The 19,235-nt window shown below is 33.9% G+C and overlaps 1 long non-coding RNA gene across 1 annotated transcript; it reads right to left on the bottom strand.

The window, feature by feature from the left end:
- Nucleotides 1-737: 737 nt before the first annotated feature.
- On the bottom strand, nt 738-9,163 carry LOC131033326 (uncharacterized). Its single transcript, XR_009103598.2, has 3 exons — nt 8,829-9,163; nt 1,073-1,188; nt 738-976 (listed from the first exon to the last, which is right to left on the bottom strand). It is a non-coding gene; the product is annotated as an uncharacterized LOC131033326 (long non-coding RNA).
- Nucleotides 9,164-19,235: the final 10,072 nt, after the last annotated feature.

Raw genomic sequence — 19,235 nt, forward strand, 5'->3', positions numbered from 1 at the left:
GAGCAGAGGCAAAACCATTTCCAGCAAGGTCACAAGATTACGAACAAAGCAGAGATGCAGCAAGGTGAAGAGAGCAATAGTAAGAAGAATTACAACCATTGCAGAAATTATATCTTCTGAAGTTACAAACATTAACACTACAAAGATCATTCATTTCATGAATAAGCTACAGAACATATAAAAAGCAAAATGAGATTTGATGACGAGTGAGGCAGTTCAAACCTTGGACCCCTAAAACATCTGGAAATTCTTCTTAAATGAAATCTGATAGGCCCTGGACTTGAAGATACTTACAAATCATAGTCACCATGAGACCCGTCTCAAGTACCGGAGATGCGTCTCCAGTACCGGAGATGTCTCCGGAAACTTCTTGACGCATAAGGTGCTTTTGGCTGCCGTCTCCAAAGTCTCCCAACCAAAAATTGACATCTCCTCCTAAAAAACTTAGGGCAAAATGCAGTAAAAACGCAAAAAAAATAAGCAAACAAATAAGATAAGCTTGCAGCAAAGCAAGTCGTAGGGAAATGACTAATAAGGAAACTGTTTCGTAGGAAGACAAAAATCCATGCAAAGTTATAGAGATTGGATCTATTGACAGTGTTGGCTTTTTGAGAGTACTGATTTCTTATCATTGTAATAGTCTAAAGAGAAATTGCCTTTACTATTTAGCCGACAAATATTGAGTGTGCTCAACATCTATATTACCCTACTTTCACTAAACAATTTAGACTGGCTATGGTATCAGCAAAATAAGCAATTTTAATTTCAATTTTTGTTCAATTTTAAAGTTAATGTTAAACTTTACCACTGTTCTTGTTTTCAAAGTTCTCTGTCATGATATGTTATGGAAATTATTAAATTATACTTTAAAAAAATTGGCATCTCCAAATACTCCCATCTCCTATTTTTGAAAATTAGTCGTACCAGTACCAATACCAGTCTCCGGAGTCTCCAAGTAGCCCTGTCCCCTGGTAACCTTGCAAAATGCATATTTTAAAATTTAGCATGGAAAAAGGCTGGCCGGCCTTTCTAAACTTTTAAAAATGCTATCTTCCTTAAAATTAACCCTAACCTGTAATTCCTGAAGATATTGTCTTAGCAAATAAACTAACCAAAGAGCAAGTTGGGCAAGATCAACTCTTCAGTGACACAGTGAAAAATGACATTGTGTAGTTCGCAGTGGAGGACCTGCAAATTTACAGAAAAACGAAGGTATTTGAACTCTTCCTGTCGCTGCTCACTCTCTTCAATGCATATATTACAAATGAACGGTACAGTTTTCTGATAAAGGCAACACCCAAAACAACAGTTAAATTTCACTGCATTGCCCGATTAAAACCCCAGAAAAAATATTGGCTGCCTACAAAGGTCCCAGCTGAAATCACAGAGCTCACCATCAAACAAAAACAAAGGGCACAAATAAGTCATTGATTACAAAAGAATAGCCCATCAGTTGCAAAGAAAGGAAAATCAATCAACAACATTGAAAGATTGATTTGCAGGATTGAGTGGCCATTCACATTGCCTCTGATAGCTAGGATTCATCAATAATTTCATTAAAACCACAAAAAGTAACACAACCATCAAATTTAAAGACGTTGCAATAAAAAAAATCACTTATAATGGCCCAATGAGCCATTGGTTAAAAAGAAAGGGAAATCGATTAAGAGCTTTGAAATTTTGATTTGTAAGATTGAGTGGCCATTCATGTTCCTTTTAATAGGTAGCATTCACTAATATTTTTATTAAGAAAGTACTTTAAAAGTATTTTGACAGTCAAATTTAAAGATATTGAGACGAAAAGTTAACATATAATGGTCTATTGACCGAAAAAAGATCTAGATATAAATCCACAAATGAGTACAACCACCAAATTTAAAGATGTTGAGACAAAAATTTCACATATAATGGCCTATATGCCAAAATATATCTAGATATAAATCCACAAATGAGTCACTATTACTTAGAAGAAGGAATCTGATGGCTCCTACAATAGATTTGACAAATTTGAAAACTTCAAATTTCTTAGAATTTCTACATGAAGTTATTGATTCAAATAGTTTGCACCAATTTGTCATTCATAAAATGCTTCATGCATAAATGTTTCATCAAAGGAGTAAGTCGCAAAAATAGATACATAATCCAAGGAAAAACTAATGTAAAAATGAAATCATGTGTATTACTGTAAAATATATCATACTACATCCTTGGAAGCTAAATTTTACATCTCGCACTGAAATGTCCACTCAACACAAAATTTCTTTGACTTACTATTGTTTTATCATTTTCTTGCTTGCTGTATATACATGCCACTCAAAATTATTGGGTATATTTATTTAAACCTCTAACCTTAGTAATTTTGGATGTGTAGCAACTGGTTTAGCCCTGTTATCTTGCTTTGAGAATTTAAAATTATTACTAAATATAATATATAGTGAAGCTAGAAAAAGGCACATAACTGCTTGTGTTAAATGGAACATTGTATAACTTTTACTTCCCCATATCTTTTCCAAATGCGTGCAATATCTTCATTGCAGATTTTGCACGTCTGTGTGATTGTTGTTGTTTCTAAAATGTTTTTTCAAAATGCCTTAAAGATATGGCACAAATAAGGAATAAGTTTCTGGAGCAAATGAGAATGTAATGCCAAAAAATTGTATACCTTGCAATTATTACATTACATTTTGCACTCAGTTTAGCATGCAACCCCTTAGCATGCTTAGGTCACACCGAACATATGGCTTTCATCCTATCTCCTTCACCTATCTCCCATATTTTATGTTGCTTTTGATATGCTTTGGTCGTCTCTAGTTGTATGACTTTCCTTGGCTTTTTCTTCTGGACACTAGCACAATTGCACTAACATCTACAAAATCGCACTATTGTCCACAAATTTGAAATTTTAAAACATGTATTTGCCCACCTAATTGACTGTTGGTGTTTTGCTCACCTAATTGACTGTTGGTGTCAATTGTAATGACTCTTGTGCCATGTAACACTTCCATACTCACGAATCATGACATCCCTATCCTTCCCCAACCTCTTGAAAACTGATTATGGGCAAAAGTGTAGGGGCATGAGACAATGAGATCAATTTTTCCTTCGGTTGTCGCTTTCAAGACTACTACTTCTCCTTTAACTGGAACTTATATGTAGCTGAATCTCTATGCTGATATAATTTCTCATTTCATTTGCAAGCTCCTCATTGAGATTTTTCCTTTGAATCTCTACCAAAATCTCTATGTGCAGCTATAGTTCTTGAAATCTCTAATCTTATTGTAACCCTCATGATACTACTTACTTCTCCACGAGTTTCAGAAAGAGCAATGTTTCCCCTTTACTTCCCTAGACGTGATGGTGTTTTCTCTTTAGTTTATTTGTACTGTCTCGTTTGCTTTTCCTTCCCTTGAAGTATTGCTATTTTCTCTTTAGTTTATTTGTGCTATCCCATGTGCTGCCTTTCATTGGCAAAGCTCTTAATGAATCCACATCTTCCACCTTCCCTTTACATACACACTAGATTTTAGAGTCTATGTAGACCTGACTAATTAATATTCATAGATCATTATATAGTTGTTCTTTTAATTCTAAAGGCACTTAGGATTACGAGCGTACACCAAATACAATCAAATACTTTCTTTGGGACTACCTGTGGGGACGGAAGACCATATTTAAGACTTGACCATTTTGGCAAGTTCCCAAGCAGTTACCCTTCACTATCTGTGCAGCTATAAGTACTTTCAGTAGCTTCATCACATATGTTTTGCACTCTTCATCTCTTGGTTATATTTCATATGCTTACTTAGATTTGTATGTTTTCATTTTAGTCCAAGTAATATAAGTTATTCTGATATTTCTCATATTTTGGTTATCATTTCTCAATTTCTATTCTGCAAATGGTTCCTACTTTTCAAGCCCTTGAGTTCATGTATGGATTTTTTCTCCTTGTGTCTGAAGGATGATATTGCACTTGGACACTAGTGCAGTTGCACTATCATTCATGAATCACATGAGCGTATATACTATATCTATTTCCTAGAACTTCCTTCAGATTTTACATTTCTCCACAGGTTCCTATTTTTTGCTTTCAACTTCCAAAATATATCACAGTCTTTTCAATTATCCCAGATTTCTTTCGTCCACTAGCAAAACCATAGATTTTTTCTAGGAAAAAAACGCACCTTCTAATCAGGCAAGATACATCTAGATAGATCATAACATTAGGTTTACTCATATGTTCTAAACTACATTGTTGTGTTTTGTCTTTATCTAATGAATTAAGGAAGTTAAAGCAAAGCATATTCAACTTCACAATATTTTACCGAGAATGCTCTGATATGCAATACAACAAACATGCAGATTATTACTTGGTAGTATTTTCTTCTGCTAAGATGGAACTCAATCATCATGTTCGGGTGGTATGGCATGTGATACACAAAGTAACATGGACACGGAAATGGGTATAGATACAGATATGGTATTGGATACAGATACGGCCAATTTTTAAGACCTCCAATACGGATACAGCTGGATACAACATTCGTAAAAAACACAAACATATTTAAAACAATTTTCAAGTTATTAGAGGAGATTTTCATTACTTTAAATGCAATATAGACACATAATTGCTACATAAATAATTATAAGTTGATTTAACATTTTACAATATGCAAAGAAATAGTAGAGTTGCACTAGAAGATAACCCAAAAAAATGGGTTGCTCAAATCTAAAAACATTTTGTTTGTCTTTTTCATTTGGTGTAGGTTTTGTTTATACCAAAAAATATTGAAAATTGCATGATTGAAGTTTTTTTAAATTAAGTTTAGGAAGATTTACGTCAAATTTTAAAAAAATTAAATAACATTGGCATGGTTGGAAAATCAAGGTTTTTTTGGGTGCACATGGGTACAGTATCCACATGTATCCGCATCATATCGTATCCATAACCATATTGGATACAACAATACACACCCAGAGAGGATCAGAGGCGTATCCGGCTACTCTGGTGATACACTATCATGTTTCTTGAGACAAAGTCAACTCTTCAAACATTGCAACCAATAAACATGGTCATCCTCAAAAAGTTGCAGCTCAGCAGACTCACTCCACTTAAAATATTTGACAACATCAACAAAGCCACCAAGGATGGAAAATTGGAGTTTGAAAAATATTTTAGTCAGTTATGAAGTTTACCTCACATGAATTATGTATAGTCCAGGCATTATGTAGTTGTGTCTCTTGTATTAACATGCTCTTGTTTTATACTGCCTAGATTGTTCTAACTTCTGCAAAGATCAAAAGTAACGCGAGGCTTCATGACCTTCCATAACTTATAGGCTATTGCCCAAGAAAACTTTGGCACCTAGTCGCAGGCAGACAAAGATAAAGACTCATCTCAACTTCGAGAAGAGAAGCCAGCATAATATATTATTTGAAACCCCCCTCCCAAAAGTTTGCTTAATTTGGCTGTTAATCAATCTATTTTTGCATGTAACTTGATAACGACTGATTTTTCACAAGTGGATACTCATTATTTCCATGTTTCAAGGCTTTGTTGACTTGGGTATGTGAGACTCGGCCCTGAATTTTTAACTTTTTCTTTTTTACTTGGTTGGTTTTGTGAAGTGAAGTTTTTGCAAATTCGCATGTATAGATTCTTTTAGACAAATGTGTGTTTCTAAGATCTACAACCATTTTTTTCCCTTTAATTCATACACCAACCAAATGGCTCATAGTGTAGCTTATGCTCCTATGCAAGTAAAGCTAAAAATGAGTTAGATTGTCTGTCTTTAAGTTTGCCTTCTTTGATCTTTGTCATTACAAAGAACTCCAAGTTTTGTATGACATTCACCCCTTTATGATTCATCATTTGTCTTTGGCACTACGATTTTCATAATTTAAATCATTTAGGGAAATCTTTGCTAAGCTTTTTAGTAAGTATATACGAAACCTCACTCTTGCTGCAATAGACATAAGGGCATGTACACACACTATTAGAACTAGAACTAGAAATCAAAGCATGTGAATTCATACTTTATCGTAAACAAGAAGAAAACCTTGGGCATTCTCCTTACTCTGTTTATGATTACTAATGGTTGTTTTGTATATATTTGGTAAGAAATGCAAAGAATATAAGCTTTGCCTTCCCCTACAAGAGCTGCTACCAAAATGCTTTCCTTTAACAGCAATTAGAGGTACAACCATGTTATCGTATATGGCTTTTATGGATAATTTTCCACTTTTTCTTCTCGTCATTTTAAATACTATGGTTGTGAAATACAGATTACTGAGTTTATCTTATAGATTGTCTGTTAAGTAGTATAAACATCCTAGCAGGACAATCACTTGGTAAAATCAGTGGCAAAAGCGACCATTGTTAACAAAGAAGACTGGTTTGGGGCTTAAGAATATGCGCTCGTCCAGAAAACTTGCCTGAATCACCAACAGACCTAACTTGAGACAATTCCATATCCACTATCTAGTATCTACCAATGAGGAATAAATTTTTGCACTTTTGATCGGAGTGAGTTAGAAATCTGCAATCATCTGTTATGAAATAATTTGCACAATAGAAGAATATAATAGTATATATGTTGAGAGTACTTGATAATAATATGCCACTTCAAGGGGGCAACCTCCTATTCCACTTCGAGTGGGATACTTCCAATAGTCTTCAATAAAAACACAATACTCAACATGATGATAATAACAAACCTATACATCCCATATATATCATACTTATGCCTAGGATATCACTCAAGCCAACTTAACAACAACATATAATCCCTAAGCTAAATTAATTAACTAAATAAAAATATAATAATGATAATATGACTTAATTAAGAGTTAAGATAACCACAAGAAGACTACTCATAACCCAATACACATTATAGGATTAAGAGGCATAGCATTTCCCTCCTCTTTACAAAAATATTGTCCTCAGTGCTAATTAATTATAGATGTTTGTGCCAAAAATCTTCATCTTCTTTTTTCTTTATATTCTTCTTCATCTCCTTTTTCTTCTTCTACTACTTCTTCTTCTTCTTCTACTTCTTGTTCTTGCTCTTTCTCTTGTTTGTGTTCCTCTACTTCCTGTTCTTCTTCTTGTTCTTCTATTTCTTCTTCTTTTGCTACTTCTTGTTGTGAAGAAATTCCAAAAACAAAAATTCCCAATAAATCACAGAAATAAAATTAAAATACTTCGAAACTTTTACTGTAACTTACCGAGGCCTACATCTCACTCTCCAAGAAATTAATTGATTGCAATCTTGAGAGTGAATTTGTTGGAAACCTTAACTCTTCAATAAATCACTTACTGCTTCAATTTCTCTAAAATTTGGAGAGTGAATATGTCCTTGAAAAATCCTCTTAAAATCAGAAAAAAATTACCAAGATCTGAGAGATATGTGATTCCCAAAGAAATTGGTAGAAACCTTGCAATCTAAGAGATGTGCACTTCTTGCAATGACTTCCAAAATTGAAAAAATTGTCGTCTTTACAATGCCAAGATCATGCTCTCATACCACTTGTTATGAAACAAGTTCCATAATGGAGGAATATAATGTAAATATGCTGAAAATAGTTGATAATAATATGGGACTTTAAGGGGGCAATCTCCTAAGTCACTTGGAGGGGATAACTCCAATAGTCTTCAATTAGGACACAATATTCAAGATGATGATAATAACTAGCCTATACCTCCTACATATACCATACTCATGCTTACGATATCACCCAAGATGATTTAGATAACAACATATAATCCCTAAGCTGGCCTAATTAACTAAAGAAAAATATAATAATGATAATGAAGGTTAATTAAGAGTTAAGATAGCCACAAGCTAACTACTCATAACCCAATACACATTATACTTAATTAGCAATCTAATCTCACAACATATGCATTGCCAATTTCAGTCGTTGCTTCGTTGCTTCTTCCTTTATGTGGAAAAATCATAGTTACCAATCCCCGCCAGACCTAGACTAGAATTTTTCATATGCACAGAATTCATCCAATCCAAATCAAAAACATTCAAAAAAAAATTTCTCAATCAAAATTTTAATTCTCTGCAAGCACACAACCCAGCCAATTTGTCATGCTCGTCCAGGTTGCCACCCTGGTGCTAGAAAAGCTATAACCAAGATCCACAGTTTTCAGTCCATATCAACACAGCAATTGTGGAGTGCCCAATTCTTCATCACGGAAATGAGATAAGATTGAGGCAAAATGATCACAAGGTGGTCAATACCAACAACCACAAAAAATACAAGTTTGCGCCCTCCTGAGCACGAGGTATTCAAATTCCCTTCACCCAACAAAGCGGCCCATAACTCAACTAAAAATATCGGTACGGGTATTTTCTAAAGATTGCAGAATTCGCATATTTAAAAAACTTAAACCCCTAATAGCATAGAATTCCTATGTTTTTTAATTCAAATTTTAACCAGCTGCAAAAGTAATTGAAATGATCATTAACCCTAAAACTACAGACTTTCACAATAATTGGACCAGCCCTGGAAATCCCGTATAAGATCACTCAAAACAAACATAAATTCTTTACAGAAACATAAACAGACGAAAAATAAAACAGAAAACCATTATATGGATGGTGATTCATGAGAGACTTTTACCAAGCATGCAAACAACAATAAATCAAAACCGAAGTGTCAAATTCAACTCCACAAGTAAACCCTAACATCCTTCAACAAACCTAATAAGAGATAAATATTAAGATAATAGAAGACAATTATAAAAAAGAGAAAAACTGTCTGTAATATGGCAACCTAGCATTTGACGAAAATAATCGGGATTGCGCCAAAATAACGACCTGATATAATGACGAAATATTGAATTGCCTTGCCCGCTGTCGCCGATGATGATTACCTTTAGCAGGATTCGCCTTCTCGCAGACTGTTAAATTTCACTCCTTTTTGGCTCTGTGAGAAAAAATGAAGAGATCTAAACTTATACTAGCTTTCACTCTCTTATGGCTCTGAATCTAACACGACAGTGAATGACTGGAAAATTTAATAACGTCCACCATGCCAGAGCAGCTTATGGTACTCTACATATAAAAAGACAGTACTAAGTTTGATCAATAGGTTTGTTGTTTTTCAAATTTTGTGTATTCAAACAAAGACTTAAGTTGTCTGATTTCAAAATGTTTTCATAAACATTTGTATGTTGGGCATTCTATGATATATGATTAAGTGTCACTTCATCTTAGTGTTATTATGTGTTAAAATAGATATATTCTCTTTTTTCACTTTTTTTAAGGTATCATCCATCTACTTGCACATCTTGATGAGAGCTTTCACACTTCAAGTGATGAGAGCTGGTTCTTAATTGAGTCATCATCATTTTTGCTTTCCATTTAATATTCGCTTCTATGTAGGTTTTTTATCATGGTCTTTTGAGGTTGAATTTTTTGATATAATAGACTTTTTTATGTTCATTTTGTTTTGTCGATAAGCAAGCTACTTGTGAGTTTTTCCTTCACAATTTTTTTTTATTTTTTAATTGGTGTTTGGGCATTCTTGTATCCTCATATCCTATTTTTTCATCTATTTCTCATTTTGTTGCATCCATGTGTTCTTCCTTCCATCTAGTCTTTCCTCCATAATCATCTTAGGCCAACAGTGTTTTTCCCTACTTTGAGTCTTCTTTAAATAACTTACCAAATGAACCTTGCTAAAGCTTCTAAAGAATATGTGTTAGTTTCTACCAATAAAATCTCATATGAGGCAATAGCTTTAATTTTGAGATTAGTTATGATTAGATGTTTTTTAATTCTTTCAAGTTGCCTCCATTTGTAATCAACATGCTACTGCCCCAAATTTTGCATCTATATAGAATCACTGGTATAACCAGCAAACCAAAAATCATTCTCTTGGTTTTCCAATCTCGGAGCTCTACATTTCTACACCTATTTTGGAGTGAGTACAATGCTTTCCACCCTCCTTGAATTCTTTTTGCTTTACTTGTTTCCCAGTTAACCTTATTGTGAAAATCGAGCCCAAGATATTTGTACTCATTCACCACTTCCAACAGACTACCTTTGAAAAGAAAGTTATTTTGTGTTTTTTTATTTCTTCTCAATGAGAAGATCATCACTTTCGTCTTGCTAATATTCACTTGCATCCCTACTTCTTGACAAAAGGTTTCAAGTGTCCCCTTAGACCATTTGTTGTTTTAGCAATTAGGGGAGGTCATTCGCATATAGAAGTAGCTTTATTACATAATTAGCCAACTGAACTCCTTCTCTACTCATTTTGTTTAGCAATTCTTCTCACTTATCAATGTATATCCCAAACAACGTTGGGGAAAGCGGGTAACCTTGTTTGACAACAATATCATTGCTGAAACATTCTAACATTCCATCTAAGCTTCTGATTTTAGTCTTGACCTACTCATATAGCCTATGCATTGTAGCTCTAAGCACCTTTGGAACTCCCAATTCCTCTAATCTATTCCATAATTTGTCACGTGGTACCATATCAAAGGATTTTCTAAAAGATTATAAAACTTCAAAGAAATTAAGTAAAGGTCCCTACCATGGAAATTTTTGGGAACCCCTTTGTTCTCAAGTAGCAATAGGTCAAATCTGTGGAGGACATTAATTGATGGTTGTTTGAACAAACTAGAAGGATGGAAAAGTAAATGGTTGTCTGCAGCTGGCAGGATCCTAATGCTTAAGTTAGTGATATCAGCTATTCCACTCTTCTCCATGATATGTTTTAATATACCAAGGAAAGTGATGAAAACAATTAATTAGAAGATGAGGAAAATTCTTTGGAATGGTAAGAATGAGAAAGACGAAATACCTTTACTAGCATGGGATTCGGTATGCAAACCTAAAAAAGCAGGGGGATTTGATCTGAGAAATTAGAGCTTGATGAATGAAGCTATGGGTGCCAAACTGGTATGGTTAATGTTCTCGAATCCAAATCAGAAATGGACTCAAATTCATAAGAACAAATATCTTGATAATAGACAAAATAAACGTATTCTCATTGTTCAAAACCCCCCTAAGGGGTCTGCATATGGAATTTCATTATCTCCTATAGGCATGTCATCATAGATCATATATCATGGCAAATTGGGAATGGGGAGAGAGTGGATTTTTGGATGGACTCCTGGGAAGGATATAGGTCCCTTTTAGAGGACTGAGATTAGGATTTGATAAAAAAATAGTTGTGGAGAAATAGGGAAGAACAGTATGTGACTATGTGGAGAAACACTTGGAGAATGATGAAGAGCATTGGAAATGGAAAGAAGTTCAAGACCTAAATCACCTCATCTAGAGGACTTATTTAAAAGGCTCCTTTCAAGGAAAAATATTATATTCACTGGGGGTAGTGACAATTTTTTTTGGTGTGGGGCAAAGAATGGTAAATATTTAGCAAAAGTGGGCTACCAAATCTTGGAGCAGGGCTGCATAGAAGAGTCTTGGCCACATAAACTCTTTTGGAATAAATAATGTCTTCCTAAGGCTGGAACATTTGCTTGTATTGCAATAAAAGGAAGAATCTTAATTGGGGAAAGACTATGCAAATTGGGTTTCCATGGAACGTTTAAATGTTAGCTCTGTGAAGAGGTGGAGAAAACCTTGGATCATCTATTATTACATTGCAAATTCACTTTGGAATGTTGGTATTTTTTACTGCAGAAACTAGGCTGGCGAATTCCACTACCATCTAAGTTAAAGGAGCTTTTCCTCAGCTAAAATTTGGAAAGAGAAAATTTTGTTTATTCTTGTATCTAGTTCATTGTTCCCTCACTTCTTATTTGGGAGGTATGGAAAGAATGGAACGAAAGAATATTTCAAGATAAAGAGGAGCCTATTCAAAGATTTTTGACAAGATTGGAGATAGCAATTTCTGAAATGTTCAATTCTGTCACTTTCAATCATAACTTCCAGAAATATCCTCTCAATCTGGCAAACAAAATAATACAATCTCAATGGCCTATGATCAAATGTAGGTTGGTTAAGGGGCCTTGTAGGGTTGATCCCGTCCAAAGAGCTCAAAGAAAGGTTGTTTGGGCAAAACAAGACCATGGATGGTTAAAGATCAATTTTGGCAGGGCCTCCAAAGGAAATCTCGCATGTTGGGTGTGTAGAAAGAAATGAATATGATATCATTTTAGAAATAGGGGCCCAAAGACTTAGGGATGGAACCAACAACGAGGCAGAAGCACAAGCAACTTTGCTTGTAATTAAGCTTGTGAGTCAACTATCAATTTCAAAAATTCATTTAGACGAGGACTCTCAGATAATAGTGAATGTTATCTCCTCTGGAGAGGCTCAAAACTGGAAGATAAATAAGTTTATTAAACTAATTTTGGACAAACTTCGTAGCTTTCAAGACTTTAGGATATCCCACATCTTGAGAGAAGGTAACATGATTGCATATAAGGCTTCAAATTTGGGGTGTGAAATTAACATCATGGATCACATTGAGTGGTAGGAAGATTGGAATTCGATGCTCTTCAAGGTGAATGTGAAGGACACCACTGAATGAGAGGTAGATGGGAGGATATTTTTTTGTCAGAGGACAGATGTGATATGATTCTTGCAAGGCAAAGTGAAGACATGTTTCAGGCTAACATCTGCCATCTTTAATCCTCAAACAATTTAGGGTGTGTTGGATGGTGTTTTTTAATCAGGGCCTTTGGTAAGTTGCTTGGAATTAAGTTATTATATGTTGCAAATAAACATTAAGAATAGGATTTGTTAGTGCATGGAGTTGGTTGATAAAGGTGCTCATGCATCTAGTAAAGTCTAGATAGAGGTGGTATGGAAAATGTTTTGCAATGCAGCAATGCCACTTTTGTAATTTTGATTTGTAATCTTTTATTATCAATAAAAATACTACAACTTTAATTGATCAAAAAAAAAATTATCAATTTAAAATTAGTCAACATTGAAGTTTTAAGTTTTTTTGTTTATATGAAATAAATATTTAATTAATAATGCCAAATTTTGAAATATTTAATTAATTGTATTAAAGAATTATTTTCTATAGTATTTCTTTCAAAGTAAAATTATGACAATCAAATATTTGGTAGTAATTTTTAATAATAAATATTTATTTCTTCACAAAATTGGGTCATAATATCTAATACTATTATTTTCTAACTAAAATCTTTGAAAATAAGATGTAATGATCAAATAATTAAAAATATTTTTTTATAATAAGTATTTATTTCTTCACAAAATTCTATCATAATATCTACCACTAAACTTTTCTAACATAATTTCTTTGAAAGTAAAATTATGACAATCAAATTATTTATTTATTTTTTTGATAGGTAATGGGTCGAAGCCGAAATGTGTACATACCCTACCCCCTTGTGGGATTTGAACTTGTGACCTCTCTTTTAAGAGCACAAGTTCTCCACCACTAGGTCAACTCGGGCTATAATATGACAATCAAATTATTAAAAACAATCTTTAATAAAAATATATCTTCACAAAATTCTATTATTACGTAGAGAGGCTTAATAATTCAGTGCCACAAAAAAAAATGCAAGTAAAACAAAAATCCAAAAAATTAGCTACTTGGCAAGGCATAAAGCAAGTAACTTCATAAAACAAATAAAATGAGTAAAGCCATAAAGAGGAGAAACCCCCCCCCCCCACCCCACCCCCAAAATTTGGTATAATTTTAACTAAGTTTTTTTTACTCTAAGTCATCTTTGGATGCAAGAAAAGAGCATACTCAACTTTTCAAAATCCACTAAGATTTGCAACTAAGAAAAAACTCATACACAAATCACTCTCATATATAAGAATAGGATTTGCAAATCTAAAGCTATGATACAATGTTAGTCATTCAAGGACTCAAGCTCCCAAGATCACCTGTAAAACGAAAATATCCTTCCACAAGAGAGAAAACAAGAGAATAAATTTGCCAATAATAGATGAAATATATTAGATCAAATGTGATTGATGAACGTGTCCATGTATTGGCCCAAAATGTACATATGAGACCTTTCTTATATTGAGAGATAGGAAAAACTAGGATAATGGCAAGTCTCCTAATCCTATGTCATATGAAAAGTAGGGGATAAGATCACATGTTTAAAAGAAACTTCTAGAAAGATTTCCAGCTTACTAAGTGAACATAACATGTGAACATGTGTGAAAAGGTCCTAACTAAGAACTAGCTAGATAATGTGCCTCGTTCACACTACAAAGGAGGAAATCAAATATGAAATACCTTTATTCACATGAACATAATACGATTCAATGATAATATCATAATCATAGTATATTATAGCATCCTTCTTGGTCAAAAACACAACTTGCATCTACAAGACCATATAAAGCTCATTTAAACTTTGAAAGATGTATAATAATAATTATAAACTTGTTTTACTCATGATCAATACTTGACTCATACTCAAGATACTTGGTCACGCTGTATCCATTATATCATCATATAAAGATATACGATTAATAATAGTAGTAATAATATTCTTGACTTTTTGATTTGTTGACCTATTTTGTAATCTCATGTTCTTATAATAATCCACTCAAGAAGAGATCTTGTAAATAACTCTAAGGCTGGTAGGGGCACAAACCATATTTAACTTTAATTTAAACATCTTGGTCATGAACAAGAATAAGAAACTATCCTTTAACCCCATTTAAGCTTAGGTGGCCAAGACCACCTAGAGGTCTTCGCATGTCGACTTTCCAAGCTAGTGTTTTATTCAAGGAAAGTACTTTAATCTTAATCTATTTTCCATTAAATAATCTAGTGACAAATTAAATAAGTAATACCTATAAAATTTCTATGATATCAATGATATACTTTCATCACTAGAAAATCCAAGGGAAAACTTCATAGCAAAAAAAATTTAGCCTCAACCTTTGAACCAAGTATACTTCTTTGTTAAACACACTCTAACAACCATATTGAAACAAAATCCCTAATAGTGATAGGAAAATGATACATAATCATTTGTAGCACTATGTCATGAAGGAGAATGACCATTACTCCATTCTTTCCTAAAACTAAGGCTTGAGTTTTCCATAATCTGTAGATTAATCCAATCATCACCTTAATACAAATATGAAAAGTGATGTATTCTAGCATTCAAGGACCCAATGAAGGGTAGATGACTCTAGTAGCTTATATAACTCAAATAAAAATAAAACTAGATTAAAAAATAACAATTGAGTGTCTTATTAAAAAATTGGCAAATGATCATAAGCAAATATCACCATTACATGATTTATATGACTAAGCTATTAAATTGGGAATCATGAACATACCTTCTTGAGTATTGGATTGCCTCAATCACAACATCAACATAACTGCTACAAAATTGAATCAAAATATAAGAAACATCCTATGGTTGATCTTGAATCTTTTAGACATAAAGCTTCAATGACCTAGATAAATACTAGAGAGTTCTATAACTAGCATCACTTCTCCTATCCTTCAACATAAAGAAATCCAATAAATTTATATTGAGTCTATTTTCATTATCCTTTCTCCTTTTCATTAGACTTGGTAATGATATTTTAAAGGACTTGATTCCAATAATAGAAATTTATTATCATCCACCACTAGCCACCTAAGTCAACGAGGGAAAATGCAAATAAAGTAGTTATTAATGGAAGCCAAATTGGATGCCTCCTCTCAAAAAATGGAGATTTTTCGCCCCAAAAAGTAAATGATTATTCCCCCACTACTACAAACATAAGTAAAATAGTTATTAGGCCAAAAATTTCCTTGCATCAAAGAAAAATACTCAACCAAAATTGTTCATTCTTCATAATCAAATAAATTAGTATTACATGAGACCATTGTCATGATGCTAAAATAGCAACTATTGATGTTTAAGGAAATAAGCCACAACATGCATAACATTTTCATCACAATCATATAAATTAAATGGTAGCAACCTCAGGTAGGGTTCTATATTATTATTATCTCATAAGCACACATCAACCCAAATTACTATTTTCACATGCATGAGCGGATATTTAAAATTTCACACTATCTTAAAAAATTAATAGTGAGGGAGTGCACTCAACTTTAGGGTTGATGTTGGAGAAGAGCGAGGTTTCAATAAGGAAATGAAATCATGGTTGGGGACTTCGCTAGCACTAGAAGGCTACTCATCACTTGTCTACATGGTGAGGATGTTTTCTCCTAGTTGCATGTCGAAGCACTTGACAAAACAACATTGAAAATGAAGAAGCAATTGTGGCATAACACCTAAATAAAGTAAATAGGGAAGCACTTGGAGGTAGCCTACAAGGTGGTCTAATGCCCTCTCATTAATCTAATTGAATACTTGACAATGTAGTTACTTATGATCAAATCTACCTCCCTATCTACTTTCCATCCAAGTAAATCCCCCCTAAGTCCCTCTACTACTCTTCCTAAGAAATCTTGGCTATCAAGAAGAAGAAAAGATTTTCTAGATATGGCTCAAATATAGAAATTTGGTCATTGTGATGTAAGGGAAATTAGGGTTTCACCAACTAAGATAATAAAACCACTAATCTCACCACATTAACCATTACATTGAAAAGGGAGGGAGGTAAATTCAATAGATCTAGCCACAATCCAATTAGGAAAAGGGTTGAAATACTAATTATGTTTACCCATTTGTTGTCTACCCCCTTTTGAGTTGAAATTTGTTTTGAATTGTGAAGTTTAGGGTAAAGAAATGGACAATTGAAGTGAAACAGAAATAACAGAGTGCTACAGATGTCGTGTAGAGCCATAGATAGATATTTGAGAAGAAGAATAGGATCAAAACTTGTTACTGAGAATTTGGGTCGAATTGTTAGGACTAGGTTGGTAGGTCACCCAAGTCCTATAACTTTTAGATGAACAAGTGGGATCATTTTCAGATCGGGAAGGCGCATTGGATCCACTGTCAAAAGATCAGGCAAAATTCTTGGGACCAAGGTGGTAAGTCGCCCTGGTCCTCCACTTTTTGCTCGTTCAAAATTTGAACCTGTTCATCGTCATCTATTCTATCAAAATATTCAATCACAGCTCCTGAGTCAATTTCCTATGTACATACACACACACACACAAGGGGTTTTCAATAGAGGTTTTCCTTGGGTCAAACTTCAATTTAGGAATTAACCTTGAAATTATACTTGAAATAGAATTGAATTACAACAAGATCCTTTCCATTTGAGGGAAATGCTAGATCTAAAATTAAATGCTTGTAATTGAAGCAGATACCTTGATGAAGCTTGCTTGAATCCTCACACAAGGGTTTAGGATGTCATGTAGAATGTCTTCATGGAAGTTTAATCAAGGATGTCATCTTGAATTCTTGAACTTGACTTAACTTCTCCTTCAATGCTTGATGAAAACTTGATTGCTTGCTCACTTGAATTGAATTTGCTAGAGTGTAATTAAGAAAGAGATCATAGGCTTCATCCAACTTCCTAGTCTTCAAATTAGAGGGATATGCCTTATTTTATACTTAATCATCCAAAAATTCAAACAGGCTTACATGGGACCTAAATTCCCAACCACTTGATGTGACCATTGAGGGGACCAAATTCGAGTCCAAATTAGGAGGATCGGGGTGGTTTGGCACCATGGTCCTAAGAATCAAGACTTGGACTTGGACAAGAGACAAAAAAGGAGGTGAAAATGCAGGTTTCCAGAAGGTGTGAGCAAAATCAAAGAAGACATCAAGTACTAAAAGACAAAATGCCAAGGTGAGGTCTAGGTGAGGATGAAATTATATGCGAATGCAATTTATGATGCTACATTTAGCCCCCACTTTAGCAAGAGTATGAGACTACACCCATACTCACAGTAAAATACAGAGTCACATTGAAAAACTTTCACCAAGATATCAAAGAGACAGGACACACCAAGCCCCTGGGGACTTTATGATCTTACTACTCTAATATTGAGATAAAATGGACAACACATGAAAGAGAAAATGAGCATGACTATATTGGCCTAGTAAAATTTTGTGCTTACCATGAGTCATGAAAAATAAAATTTTGAAATGCCAAATTAAAAAGTAAAAAGGATCAGTTTGCAAAGTAACTCGAATATTGAAAACACATCATTGGTGTGTGCATAAAGTGTAACATTGAGTGGAGTGTATGCCCCCACATTAAAGTTATTGCATATGCCTTATCAGGAGCAATAGCTTTAAGATAGCATCCATCTAAAAAACAAGCACATTACCATAATGAGATGCCCCAAGAAAGGACAATCAAAGGATAATAGTCACAAAACATATAGGCAAAAGAACATAAGGGATCCACTAACTCTAGGGTCAGTAATGCACTTGTGATAAATAATGTATATGAAGAATAATTATATTGAATTAACCTCATCCCCCAAAGGTAGTGGAATTACAAACATAATGGAAGTAGAACATAAGAGATAACAAACAAATGTCTTTTTGAGTCAACATGGAAGAGACCATAAATAGTCTCAATACTTTAGATCATCCTCGAGTAGACAACACAAGATCACATTTACAACCAATAGCACATGTACGACATATAGAAAAATTGTGATACAAATAGAGGAATGCCACAATGGATTCAGCCTCTTTATTACCTTGCACTAATGGAGTAACAAGGGTCATCCAAAAAGAACCTAACATAACACAAAAAATATCAAGTAGCACATCACGGGGGAAGCATATTACGAACAAGCATACACACAAAAGAGAATCCATGACACGTATGAAGCTAGTCAATCATCCACCTCCCAATCTTGCTTAACATCATTCAGGGATGGTGGACAAGATGCATGAATAGCCGCATTGAACACAGAAAATGAAGCTACTACAAGTTCCAAACAAGGACCATGCTCTAATGATGAATCACTTTGTTTGTCACTAGGAGCTAGGGTTAATGCTTTTGAAAAATGTGACGACAACTCATGATTAATCTCAAAAAGCTCATACATATCATCAGAATCATTAGGATCATTAGCATTAGATGAATATCATTATTAACATCATCTATATCATCATCTAAATTAGTCAAAATAATATCTTGCAGCGTCCTAAATTAGATTCCCTTATGATTTAGTCCACATTTGGGGCCCTCACCTCAGTGTTTGTACCCCAATGCTTAATTAAGACTTAATTATTCTTTCATCATGCAAATATGGTCTTATTTTCACTTTATAAATCGCATGGCCCCTTAGTTTCGACCCTAAAATGGGGTAGGACTAGGGCATGGTGCCTTGGTCCTAATTGGGACCATGGC

Source organism: Cryptomeria japonica, chromosome 3 (genome assembly GCF_030272615.1).
Source record: "Cryptomeria japonica chromosome 3, Sugi_1.0, whole genome shotgun sequence".
Taxonomy (NCBI): domain Eukaryota; kingdom Viridiplantae; phylum Streptophyta; class Pinopsida; order Cupressales; family Cupressaceae; genus Cryptomeria; species Cryptomeria japonica.